General features: G+C 52.3%; 1 pseudogene; it reads left to right on the top strand.

Moving 5' to 3' along the window:
* Positions 1-8,212: 8,212 nt before the first annotated feature.
* Positions 8,213-10,779, top strand: LOC147601531 (fibrinogen-like protein 1-like protein pseudogene; annotated as a pseudogene).
* Positions 10,780-11,500: the final 721 nt, after the last annotated feature.

Below are 11,500 nucleotides of genomic sequence, written 5' to 3'. Positions count from 1 at the left end.
GCCTGAGTCCCCACAGTGTCAGAGTGGCAGCAGAGCTGGCACTCCAGGCTCGGTTCAGCGCTGCGCTGTGCTTGCCCCACAGCAGGATGGCCCCACACCACACAGCATGGCTGAGGCTGGTGTTGGCACTTGGCTCCATGGCGCTCGTCCTGCTGCTGGTGTGAGTCTTCCTGACATGGTAAACCTTACCCTCAAAATCCCCATGCTTCTGGAGCCCCCTGCAGACCAGGGGCTCCCAGAACTCCCTCTGGACCCTCAGTCTCTTGAGATTCCCTACAAATGTGACGGGACCCAGGTGTCCAGGGGCAGCTGTAGGCTGCCGGGACTCCTAAACTCACAGGGCCTCCTATTTCCCCCTGTGACTCCCATTGTCCTCTGGCCCATTCCAGGACCCCTCCCTTGCATCCAGGACAACTCCAGGCTGCCTTGCTTCCCCCAGATTCCCTAATTTCCCCTAAGACCCTGCCACTTTTCCCCATTTTTCCCCAGACCTCTCACTGTGCCTTTCAGGGTCCCAGTTACAGTCAATTGACCCAGATGCCCCCACTTTCCCCCAGGGTCACATACTTTCACCTTTAGACCCATCAGTTGCCCCCAGGAGCCATCAATTGTCCCTTGGTCCCCCTAGATGCCCCATGATCACCCCTCCTAAGATGGGGATATAAGGGTCTCCTCCTCTCTCCTCCTCTTTCTCATTCCTCCTTCTGCCTCCCAGGGCCACCTGGCAATGTCAGAGCATCCCAGATCTCAGTGACCTCCGGACACCCCACAGATATGGACAACAGGGTCCCCCAGGGGATTCCCGATGCCTGGATTCAGACTATGGGAGCTTGACACCTGGATCCATCCCTGAGGACCAACATTTCTGCAATTGCTTTTCTTGCGCTGGAGGTGACATGTGCAAATGGGAACAGTCTGAAAACAGAACCAGAGAGTGATAAAATCTGGATTAGGCTGGAGATAGAGAGCTGGGGTCTTGGGCTTGCATATAGAAGTCTATGGGGTTGCGTCCAGAATAACTGGGTACCACGCAGCACATAAGCAGTCCAAAACATAGTTTTGATGCTCCTCACCCTGCATTTCAACAGCTAGCACTAAGGGAAGGTCAGACTGCTACCTGTAGGAAAGCTTTCTCTTGATACTGATGTATCAAAGATACCTTCTGATGTCATAGCCACTCCAAATGCCAAGTTACTTTCTCCTCTGATTGTTTGCCTAAAAGCATTTTATCACATATTTACTTTGATACCACTTTATAACCCAGCTGACTTCAATTCAGTAACTTGGATAAACTATTGCTAGAGATTTTCTAGACATTATGCCTGTAACAAAATGGCCAAAGAGTAAAGGAAGAATGGTATATGATTACTTGAAGAAAAAAAAAATCACAGTGTCTCCAGTGCTCTGTGTGGCCTTAATATGTACCTAGACTTACGTTAGAAAGAAACAACTACCAGAAAAACAAACGCAGTATATGCAGAGTACGCCTATATCATAGAATCATAGAATCATAGAATGGTTAGGGTTGGAAGGGACCTTCAAAGGTCATCTAGTCCAACCCCCCTGCAAGGAGCAGGGACATCTCCAACCAGATCAGGTTGCTCAGAGCCTCATCCAGCCTGGCCTTGAACGTTTCCAGGGATGGGGCTTCCACCACCTCTCTGGGAAGCCTGTTCCAGTGTTCTATAACCTTCATTGTAAAAAAAAATTTCCTAATATCCAATCTAAATCTACCTCCCTCTATTTTGAAACCATTACCCCTTGTCCTGTCCAGGACTTTAGGCACTGGAAGGCTGCTCTAAGGTCTCCCCAGAGCCTCCTCTTCTCCAGGCTGAACAGCCCCAACTTTCTCAGCCTGGCCTCACAGCAGAGCTGCTCCAACCCTCTGATCATCTTTGTGGCCTCCTCTGGACCCTCTCCAACAGCTCCACGTCCTCCTGATGCTGGGGGCTCCAGAGCTGGACGCAGCACTGCAGGGGGGGGGGGTCTCACCAGAGCAGAGCAGAGCACCAGAATCCCCTCCCTCAACCTGCTGCCCACGCTTCTTTTGATGCAGCCCACGATGCGGTTGGCCTTCTGGGCTGCAAGCACACATTGCCGGCTCATGTTAGACTTCTTGTCCACCATCACTCCCAAGTCCCTCTCCTCAGGGCTGCTCTCGATCCATTCTCTGCCCAGCCTCTATTTGTGCCTGGGATTGCCACGACCCGGGTGCAGGACCTTGCACTTGGCCTGGTTGAACTTCATGAGGTTGGCACGGGCCCACCTCTGCAGCCTGTCAGGGTCCCTCTGGATGGAATCCCTCCCCTCCAGCGTGTCAACAGCACCACACAGCTTGTTCAAGGCCAGGTTGGATGAGGCTCTGAGCAACCTGATCTAGTCGAAGATGTCCCATATCCCACTGTTGCATTCAGTCCCAAGCAATCAGTTACAGGTTTCCCTCAGGTGGATGGCTGTGTGAAGTAAAGGGAAGGGGATGAAGCTGTTCCCACCCTGAATGCTGATAACAGGAGCATACACAGCTGGCAAAGGAGGGTGACAGAAAGATGCCACCACTGGGCATAGGCTCTCCCTTCCTCTCAGACCTCTCGGGCTCTTTTCTCCTCTCCATGGCAGGCCCTGGCAAGTGCTGGAGGGGCTCAGCACAGCATGGAGCAGCCAAGGGCAGAGAGGGAGCTGGTTTGCTGCAGTCTCACAGCGGAGGGCTTGCTACATGGTCATTTGCTACACAGAGCACAGTGACCTTGTCCTCCAGGACCCTGACTCATTATTGTATGCTCCGAGCTGTTTGGCGCAGGGCCCAGCTGTACAGCAGCAGCTCAACCAGCCTGGCTGGAGCTCTAGCACAGAAGCCATCAGCTGCCAAGCACAAAATCCAGTTCCTGAGACTGTCCAAAGGGGAATGAGCCCTTCTGGCCCGCTGCAGGTTGGGGCTGACTGAGAATCTCAGTGATGAGATGGCTAGAGTGGACCCTCCCCAGAGACTGCGGCAGCTCTTAGGCCTGGCTGTCACTTTGGAGAGGAGGCTGGCAGTGCATCAGAGTGTGTACCAGCATCCTGAGAGGTGATCTGCCATGCTCTGCACCATCTACCTTGCCACCCCCAGCAGAGGAATCTATGGAAGTGGGGACCACCAGCACACTTCTCACCCCAAAAGCAAAAAAGTAGATGGAGATAGGGGACATGATTTTATTATATATGTTTATATTATGCTTTTCTTATATTTTCTGCAAACAAGCAAGAGATCAAGCAAAAGTTGCAGAAAGCTTGTGTGGATGAGCAAGGAGTTCCTGAGTAAACTTACACATATAAAGGAAGCGTTCACCAGATGGAAGCAGAGTATGATGGCTGCTGGAATAAGGAGATGCTGTCCAGCAATTCAGGGATGGGGCTGGGAAAGCCAAGGCTGGCCTGGAGTGGCATCTGGCAAGAGAGGTGAGGGGCAGCAAGAAAGATTTCTACAAGTAAATAAACAAAAGGAATACTATGGGAAATGGGAATTCCTGTGAATCTGCTGCTGAATCTCCATTCAGAGGCCCTGGTGACACAGGACATGGAAAAGGCTTCACTTCTGCTTTTCTGGGGAGACCAGTCTTCAGGAATCCCAAGCCCAAGAGATCAGGGGAAAGGCTGAAGCAAGTAACACATACTCTTGCTGGAAGAGGATCAGGTTAGGGAATACTTAAGCAAACTGGACATACAGAAGTCCATGGGCAGGATATACCTGCAAATGCTGAGGGAGTTGACCAGTGTCACTGGAAGGCCGCTTTCAATAATCTTTGATTGATCCTGGCCACTGGGAGAAGTGTCTGAAGACTGGAGGAAAGTAAATGTTACTCAAGAGCAAGAAGGAGGACCCAGGGAACCACAGGCTAGTCTGCCTCACCTTGATCCTCAGAAGGTGATGAAGCAGCTAGTCCTGGAAACCATTTCCAAGCACATGAAAGACAAGAAGATGATCTGAACTAGTCAGCATAGATTTACAAAGGGAAAGTTGTATTTAAGTAACCTGCTAGCCTTCTACAATGACACTCGCATGATGGATAAGGGGACAGCAGTGGATATTGTTCACCTCGATTTTAGTAAGCTTTTTGACACTGTCTCCCAAAACCTCCTAACAGACAAACTGGCAAAATATGGATTAGAGAAGTGAACAGGGAGGTGGACTGAAAAACAGCTGAATGGACAGGCCCAGAGAGTGCTGATCAGTGGCATAAAGTCCAGCTGGACACCAGTCACCAGTGGTATACTCCTGGAGTCAACCCTGGGGCCATCCAGCTGCAAAGCAGGTCTGTGAAGAAGGACATGGAGATCCTGGTGGACAAGAAACTGACCATCAGCCAGCAATGTACGGTCATGCTAAAGAATGCCAGCAGCACCCTGGACTGCACTAGGAGTAGTGTTGCTAGCAGGTTGAAGGAGGCCTTCCCCTCTGCTCAGCACTGGTGAGACCTTACCTGGAGTCCAGTTCTGGGTTCACCAGTGTAAGAGAGACATGGATATGCTAGACAGAGTCCATCAAAGGGCCACAAAGATGATGAAGGGACTGGAGCAGTTCTCCTTTGTGGAAAGGCTGAGAGAGCTGGAACTGTTCAGCTTAGAGAAAAGAAGGCTCAGAGAGGGATCTTATCAGTGTGTATAAATACCTGAAGGGACAGAACAAAGAAGTGCGAGCTGGGCTCTTTCCAGTTGGTGCCCAGTGCCAGGACAAGATGCAATGACCACAAACTGATGTATAGGCAGTTCCATCTGAACACAAGAAAATACTTTTTCACTGTGAGGCTGACCAAACACTGGCATAGGTTGCCCAGGGCTAGAGTCTCCATCCTTGGGGATATTCAAAACCCAAGCAGACACTTTCCTGGGTGGCCTGCTGTCACTGATATTTCTTGAGGGGGGTGTTGGACCAGGAGATCTCCAGAGGTCCTTTCACATCTTGCCATCACATCCCAATGAGATGGCAAGAGAGGCCATCACATTGCCACCTGCCTCAGCAAACCACTTGTTTCCCCCAGTGCCGGAAAACATCTTACCTCAATGGCAGCAAAGAGGGCCTGGTCAGACCACATTTATTAAGGTCAGTACACCCTACCCTCATCCTCCTGGATCAGCACACCCTCCAAAACAATCCTATAGTTGAATCAAGGGCCTCCTGTAGGTTTGTGGCCTCTGCATTTGCCCAGAGCACCCAGGCCCTTACCCAACCCACCCCAGACACTGTCACTGTTACAGATGGGAGAAGAATGCATGGTGGGGCCATAGCCCAAGAGACCTTAGAGTAACCACGATACCTGGGCATCCAGAGACTGTCCTTTGTCCCTAGTTATGGAAGTAAAACCTGTCTTTACCTGGCACTGGGGATCCTTGTGCTTCCCTATTGGAAGGGAAGACCTAGATCCTGAGGCAGGAGCTGGCCCTAGGAACCATCAGGCATTGCTTCCCGTACCACAGGACTTTGCCTGGGTTGTTGCAGAGATTCCCCTGTTACTGCTTGTGAGAGTGGGCCAATGCCAGCGCCCTTGAGTCGTTTCCACCTTCTCAGAGCATAGTTTGCTGAGTTAAGGAGTTTAGCCGGCCATGTCCAAAGTTAGCTCCTTCACTGAAAAGGACTGTTGTGAAAAAAGCTAGAAGAGACGGCCCACTCCTCCTCGAGAGTTGCTTTTAAGCTGCATCTTTACTCTTGGCTACATGGCAGCTGTGCAGCAGCTATGTCTGTGCCAAGCCTCATTCCTCCAGTTCTGCCCCGATGGGACAGAACTGGGCTTGACCTCAGACCTTCCCTATCTCTGCAGGCAGGCTTGGTCTGTGGCCCCAGCAAGGAATGGACTGTCACTATCTCCAGACTGGAGTCTTATCCTGACTTTCTACTCAGCATCACCCAGGGCCTCTGGGGTGACAAGGATTTGCAAAGGGAAACAGAGTGCAGGTGAGGGCTTGGGGAGCACCTGAGGGCATACAGAGGGCTCTGGCATGAAAAGGAAAGCAAATGTAGAACACTGTGATGCACTGCAAAGAAAATGGGGGGCTCTAGGCAGCACCAGAATGCAAACAGAGGAGTCTGAGGTGTACAGGAGGGAAATCAGAGCCCTCCGAACATACACCTTCTTTTGGGTGCACCAAAAGGTAAATGGAATGATTCTTAGGGGACAAGAGACCAAATGGAAGCCTCTGCATTGCACCAGAGGGCAAATAAAAGACCCTGGGGAGCATCAGAGGGTACACCAAAACCATTCATTCAATTCTACATGCATCCAGATCCCCTCCATGCAACTCTGTTCTCCCACATGGTACTGTGGTCCCCTCCATTCTTCTCTATGCTCATGCTTCCTCTGTTCCCCTCTGTGGACCCTCGATTACCTTCCATTCCCTTTTGAGTGCTTGTAGATCCTTTCTGCTTCCCTACCTGTGCCTTGGAACCCCACAGTTCCCACCCATGCATGCTCTGGTCTCCTCCACTCCCCTCTGTGCACCCCCCAGTCCCCGCTATCCTTTCTGAGTGCCTTACATCCAAACCATGCTTTCAGATTCCCTCTGTTCCCTTCTGGGTGCTTCTAGATCCCCTCAGACTCATTCTGTCCACTTCCAAGCATTCTCAGATGCTCTCCATTCCTATCCAGCTGTTTCATAGCTTCTCCATTCCCCTCCTTGTACACTCAAGTGTCCTCCATTTCCCTCTGTGTGCACCCAGATGTCCTCTGTTCCCCTTCTTGAATACTCAGATTTCCTCTGTTCCTTTCAGTGCCTGCTTAGTGCTGACTTCTCCCCTCTCTGCACACTCACATCTCTCTTTTCCACAAGTGCCCTCAGATTCCCAGTGTTGCCCTCCATCAACACTCAGGTCCCACTTGTCCCTTCTGTGGGTACTCCATTCCTAAGATTCCCAACGTCAGATCCCTTCCAGTCCCTCTGGGCACCCTCAGTTCCCCTCCACTTTCCCGCCGTGCACATTCATATCTCCCCCATTCCTTCCCTATGAACACAGGGTCAAGCTTTCTGTTTTCGCCTGTGTGCATGCTCAGACCTCTCCACTCCCCTCCCTACATGCTCAGATCCCCGTTGCTGCCTAGCATCTACCCAGTTTAGTTCCGTTCCTGGGCAGACACTTGCTCTACTCTGTAGCCATCCATCCTGCATGGCCAGTCTCCCAAACCCAGTGTCCCAGAGACCACAGCTATCTCAACTGGCCTACAGAAACCTTTTAGCCACTGTCAGCAGACCCATTCAGCTGCATCCTTGCAGATAGGGAATGTGGAACAGAGACCTCTTCTGCTTCCCCCAGATGGGGACCACCTGCCTGCTGTCATGCAGTCTAGAAAAAACTAGCCACTCCAAATATTGTCCCACAACAGTCAGTCTCTCTGGGAGTCTCAAGACTGCTCTAACTTCCCCACCAAGAGCTAGGCTGGGCTTCTCACAAGCACATTAGACAAGAAGCAGTTGACCTGGCAGCACCCTGCTGTAATGGTGTGAGGCGGGGACATCCCCAGTGTTTGCTTTCCACACTGGCTGGTGACTGGCATTCAAGTGTTTATTTACTGAGCTGCACTCTTCAAAGGTCCCAAATATGCTGTTTCCAGGGGAAATTCAATCCAAGCAGCTAAGCACTCACAGAAGAGACCATTCAAAGAAATTTTGCTGGCACAGGAGTTATTTTCTTTGCAGCTCAGAAAACTATGCATCTAGAGCCACAGGCACCTTCATCTCAGCTGGTGTTTTCTAAGGGCACAGAGGAAAGCCAGCCCAGTTTCCTCCTCCAGAAGGAAGAAAGCCGGGAGCGGGGGGTTAGGATCCACTCACCCCGCCCACAGCAGGGAACTCTACAAATGCCTCTGTGAGACCTGCCACTCCACAGCTCTGTGCTCCTGAGGGCATCCCTCTCTGAACACCGTGGGTGAGTACGGGGCTGGGAAGCGGGCGCTCCTTGCTAGCAACGGGAGGAGCACAGGTGGGGCAGCCCAGCCGTAGGGAGAGGCTCTGTGCACTGGTCTTTGCGCACTGTGGAGGGTAGTGGCACTCCACCCAAAATTATCTCATGCGTGACTTTTCAGGAGCTAATCAAGGGGAAAAGGCAAGGTTCTCTATCCCTAGGGCAAAAGAGTTGAAGCCTTTTGGCAAGCTTTCCAGCTTCCATGGACCAGTCTGATGCTGCTCAGCATGCTTGGTGCACTCCTGCATCTCACATGGTCGTGTTACACTGTGCAATGCTGGAGCCATGGGATTTCCCGTCTCTCGGGAGGGAGGGTCACATTTCATCTTTTCTCCATCTTTTCCCTTTCTAGCAGCCCAGTGCCTCCTACTCCTTGCTTGCATGCTGGTCTTGGCTGCCCCAGGCCACTCCATGCGTGTACAAACCCTAAACATCTTCAAGAAATCTCCCTCCAACACTTCGGCAAGTGCTCTGAAGAAAACCAGTATGTAGCATCCCATGGGCATCGCAGTACTCTCACCAACCCCCTTCAGTTCCTCGGTCTGGGTCAGCCCTGGCTAGTGAGCAGCCCCAGCCCATGCTCTGGGCCAGTGGAGGCTTGGTAAAGCGACACTTGGGAGAGGGTGTGTCATCATGCCTCAGATCCAAAAACCACCTCCATAGTGTATACAGGCAGGCACGCTGGGGAGAGGCAACATCAACCCCAGTCTTTGCTCAGCTGTGGAGAGGAGCTCTGCCCACCTGTCAGGATGACCTTACCGCAGTGGGAGGTCCTGCAGCAAGCAAGCTGAAGGCATGGGGAGACCACACCTGCCAGCACAGGGGGGACCCAGTGCTGCGCACTCATGTGCAGCCAACTCCGGGTGGGGAAGGGCCCTACGCTGTCCCTAGCCCTGGCCCCGCTCCAGGACTGAGGATGGTGGATGTGAGGAGGTGTACCTCATGCAGATTGCAGTGCTGCACTTGTGCATGCATGTGCGTGTGTGTGTGTGCGCACGCACTGTGCAGACTGGTAAGGGTATCTGTGTGCTTGAAGGGGTCATTTTTCACCCATTCCCTCAGTCACAGGCAGAGGCAAGGTCCTCTTCACCTTCCTCCTCAGCGTGACCCGGTTTTAGTGACACAATCCCTTTTCAGGAGACCCAGAACAGCCCACTAGTGTCCTTAGTCTCCTGGTCTGATACCAGCAGAGCCCAGTGGGTCTGGTGCCTTTCACTGAGGCTGCCTCCTGTTAGGTGTCCCATATGGAAATGGAACAGAGGGCTGAGGCCAACCTACTCTCACCTCCAGCCAAGCACACTCACCTCTCTGGGCTGGGACAGCTGATTATCCCCCAGGTACTCTGGCCAGATGTCCCTCTTCCCTGCCACAGGGTGAAACATGGTCTTGTCCTGTTGCACAGACTTTTGTTATATCACCTTCTCTCCCACTGCAGGTTTGCCCAAGGACTGCAGTGAGGTCCTTGCTGCCAGCCCCAGTGGCGTCTACGTCATCCAGCCCACAGGCCTGCACCCCATCGTGGTGTACTGCGAGATGAACACAACAGACGGGGGCTGGACGGTCATCCAGAGGAACCGGCAGAGCACGGAGATCACCTGGGCTGAGTCCTGGAGCACCTACAAGTATGGCTTTGGGAACGTGCACACTGATTTCTGGCTGGGCACTGAGTACATCCATCAGATCTCCAGGCAGAAAGTCTACCAGGTCAGGTTTGTCATCTGGGATGCCGCAAACAATACAAAGTTTGCAGACTACAACCTCTTCAGTGTGGAAGATGAGTCCCACGGGTACCGGCTGAGGCTGGGAACGTACTCGGGGACAGCGGAGGATGCCATGGACTCAGACAATCCCAGGAACATTCACAACAACATGAAGTTCTCCACAAAAGATTGGGATCAGGACACTTATAGAGGGAACTGCGCTTCCCGCTCTGGGGGCGGGTGGTGGTACTCGGCATGTTATTCCGTACAGCTGAACGTCAAGGGGGCCATAAAGTGGGGCAGCCTGTGCAACGGGAACTGCAAAGCTTCTGCCATCCTCATCAAACCAGCTCCCTACCATTAGTACTCTTTCCTCTCCTGTCTGCACCAGGCACACGGCCAGACCAGTGTCCTGCTGGGACCCATTTTGCTGGCTGGGGGACTGGGGGTGAATCGAGTTGTTCCTGTATATGAAGACCTGTTTTCTTTTCCTCTTCTCCTGAAAAGTAGCAAAGCTCCCTGCTTTGTCTCTAGCCTTTCACCTGTGGTGGGTTTTTAGGGATCATTAGTAGAACAAGTCTTTATACAAACACAGCAGTTTCCAAACATTTTCCATCTGGAGAGAAAACTGCACAGAAACCTAAAACCCTCCTGATCCAGCAAGGTCTTATTCTCTTCTTGCTTTGCTTTTAGCCTGCAGAATAAAATTGTTTTCAGAATCTGCACAGACATGCACAAATTCACAGAGGTGAGGGGTGGAATGTCCTGGTTTTATTCAGTGAGGGGAGCTACGGTGGCAGCTTCTGTAAGAAGCTTCTAGAAGTTGTTTCCCCTTTATCCAGTGGACTCAGCGGGGCCCAGGGCAGACCCGCTGCTGGCCAAGGCCGAGCCGATTGGTAGCAGAATGTTCCCTGATAACGCCTCTGCGATAACAGATTTAAGAAGGGGAAAACAGAAAAAAAAGAGTAGAGAAGATGGGATGTGAATGAGATTCTGAGAGGCGTCTGCCAGCCTGTTGAGAAGAATTTCTTGTGAGAGGAACGGCTGCAGACGCTAAGGTCAGTGCAGAAGGAGGGGGAGCAGTAATGCAGCTCCTGGCCAGAATTCCCCTGCAGCCTGTGGTGATGAACATGGTGGAGCCGGCTGTGCCCCTGCAGCCCGGGGAGGCCCATGGAGGAGCAGAGGTCCCCCTGCAGCCCGGGGAGGACCCCATGCCGGAGCAGGCAGGTGCCTGAAGGAGGCTGTGGCCCATGGAGGCCCCACTGGGGCAGCCGTTCTGGAGAGACTGCACCCTGTGGAAGAGATGACCCACGCCGGAGCAGTTTCACGGAGGACTGTGGCCCATGGGAGAGACCCCACGAAGGAGCAGGGGAGGAATGTGAGGAGTTCTTCCCCCGACCATGAAGCAGCGGCGTGAAACAATGTGTGATGGACTGACCGCAACCCCCATTCCCTCTTCCCCCTCTGTGCCATTCGGGGGGGGGGGAGGTGGCAGAGATAATGTTAAGCCCGGGGAGGGGGGGTGGGGGGAGGTTATCTTGTTCTCTGTCTCATTCTCCTGCTTTGGTTTGAGAAATAAATGACTATTTTTCCCCAAGTCGAGTCTGTTTTGCCCATAACGGTAACTTTAAGGATCTCTCCCTGACCTTATCTCAAACCTCAAGCCTTTTTTCTTATATCATCTCCCCCGGTCTCTCGGAGGGTGGGGGGAGTGAGAGAGAGACTGCGTAGCTTGGTTCAGAGCAGGGCTAACCTACAACAATCCTGCAGAATAAAATTGTTTTCAGAATCTTCACAGACATGCCTAAATATCCTTCATTTGCTTGGGAACTTCTTGTAACTGCTGCCAGTTTCTTGCCAGGAGCAGACCTGA

This window comes from Chlamydotis macqueenii, chromosome 3 (genome assembly GCF_036417535.1).
Source record: "Chlamydotis macqueenii isolate bChlMac1 chromosome 3, bChlMac1.mat, whole genome shotgun sequence".
NCBI classification, from domain to species: Eukaryota; Metazoa; Chordata; class Aves; order Otidiformes; family Otididae; genus Chlamydotis; species Chlamydotis macqueenii.
This window is presented reverse-complemented; position numbering and strand designations above follow the sequence as displayed.